Source organism: Cupressus sempervirens, chromosome 1 (assembly GCF_028749045.1).
Source record: "Cupressus sempervirens isolate cs-2001-9-10 chromosome 1, ASM2874904v1, whole genome shotgun sequence".
Classification (NCBI taxonomy): Eukaryota; Viridiplantae; Streptophyta; class Pinopsida; order Cupressales; family Cupressaceae; genus Cupressus; species Cupressus sempervirens.
The window spans coordinates 784,924,658-784,926,966 of NC_143118.1; the positions used below are offsets into that span (position 1 = coordinate 784,924,658).

At 47.3% G+C, this 2,309-nt stretch overlaps 1 pseudogene; it reads left to right on the forward strand.

The window, feature by feature from the left end:
- The first annotated feature begins 285 nt into the window (after positions 1-285).
- On the forward strand, positions 286-1,928 carry LOC149580209 (aldehyde oxidase GLOX pseudogene; annotated as a pseudogene).
- Positions 1,929-2,309: the final 381 nt, after the last annotated feature.

Here is a 2,309-nt window from a genome sequence, read left to right on the forward strand (position 1 = left end):
CGGTGGAGCTGGAGTTTGAAGTGGAGTCAATCAGTGCTGAAGTTGCATGCTTATTTCAGTTTTACCGAACAGCAACATTAATCTTCAAACCGTAACATTCGTCGGTGGCGGGCCAAGGTCAAACAAGACAATTTAATTCCCTTGAAGGAAAAATCTATATAAAGCCGGTCTTATGCAGTTCCCGACATTTTCAGGAAGGAAGACAATAGTAGGATCAAATAGACTGAAGTTTCAAAAGTTTTGGATTTAGATCGCTGCTAGCATTGTATAAGCAAGTCGATAATAATGGAAGGATTCATATTATCAAAGAGACTATGGACTGAAGCCTTGTTTTTATGCTTTGCAATTTCCTGTCTAAATGTTAGAGCACAGCCGCTGCTAGCGGGAAGTTGGGACCTTCTGTTGGAGAATGCGGGGGTTTCAGCAATGCACATGACACTTTTACGCACCAATAAGGTGCTCATCTTCGACCAGACTCTGGCGGGCTCCTCGCAGATAAGCAGAACTGACTCAACCTGCGGTAGTGGAACACCGCCGGCGGGTGAAGATTGTTGAGCGCACTCCGTCGAATACGATATTGCAACCAACAAGGTGAAGCCTCTACACGTCATCACGGACACGTTTTGTTCTTCGGGCGCCTTTGTCAGCAACGGTACTCTTGTGCAAACTGGCGGATGGAGCAACGGTGACAGGGTGATCCGTTCCTTCACTCCATGTTCGGACTCGTCCTGCGACTGGGTTGAATCTCCCACATTGCTTTCCTCCAGAAGATGGTATTCCTCCAACCAGATCTTGCCCGACGATCGGATCATCGTCGTTGGAGGTCGGAGATCGTTTAGTTATGAATTCGTTCCTAAGAGACCTGGCGAAGGGGCGTTCCAGCTTCCCTTTTTGGTAAAGACAAAAACTGTCGATGAGGAGAACAACTTGTACCCGTTCACACATTTGTCTTCTGATGGCAATCTCTTCATCTTTGCCAACAAGGATTCGATCCTCCTCGACTACAAGAATAATAAGGTGGTCAGAACATTCCCCACAATGCCTGGCGGTGGTGCACGGAATTACCCTTCATCGGGTTCCTCCGTCATGCTGCCCCTCGACTCCGCTAACAATTTCCAAAGGGTGGAGATTCTCATCTGCGGGGGAGCGCCCGACGGAGCCTTCAAAAAAGCCACATTTAACCAGACGTTCGTGGAGGCGCTCAAGAGTTGCGGAAGATTGGAGATCACATCGTCAAATCCAACATGGCAAATGGAGCACATGCCCGGGCCGAGGGTGATGAACGACATGCTCATACTTCCCACTGGCGAAGTCCTCATAATCAACGGCGCCAAGCAAGGAACTGCTGGTTGGCAAACTGCTCTGAGCCTGCTCTGAGCCCTTTTCTCTACAGACCCGCGGAAGCCATTGGGAATAGTTTCCGGGTCCTAGCTGCTACGGCGATTCCTCGAATGTATCACTCTACTGCAAACGTTCTTGCGGATGGGCGGGTTCTGGTGGGCGGGAGCAATTCCAATTTTGGATACCGCTTCTCTGGCGTGCCATTTCCGACAGAGCTTCGACTGGAAGCGTACATTCCTTATTATCTGCATTCGATTTACGACCCCGAAAGGGCAGCCATTACTTCCATTTCTACGAAAGCGATCAAGTACGGTTCGAAATTCGTCGTCCGCTTCTCTCTTCCCATCCGTCCCAGCACCAATATTCGTTTCCATGTTTACGCCCCTCCCTTCACGACGCACACGTGGTCGATGAATCAGAGAATGCTGTCGTTGGCAGCCACAGCTGTCGTCAAAGGCAGCGGCGGGTATTTGGTGGGTTTGACGGCTCCACCTACAGCGGTGGCGGCTCCGTCAGGGTACTACTTGCTCACAGTTGTCAATGGAGGGATTCCCAGCAAGGCCGAGTGGATTCACTTCATTAATTAACACACAGAGGAGGATATTATGAAATTCTTTGGGTCGGTGCTAATATTCTTTGATTGTTGGTGAGATAAAAATAAAACTTTTCTTTCCTAAGGAGGACGAGAAAGTGGGGAAAATGATTGAATACCGCATAAATAGTTATTATTATTTACACGGCAAACGTAGCCGGTGCCAGCTGATGTCGACTGCCGACATTGCTAATGCCATGTTTTTCATTAGTAATGAATGAGATTCCCACATAGAAATTATATGGAACTCAACTTCCCAACCTTAACCTGCTTCTAAAAATTCTTTATACAGCATTCTTATTGTTTGTTATAGTGATATCTAAAAGTAATAAACGTAGCTGTTATAGTTCTTTCTAGTAACTTATTCTTTCTATAA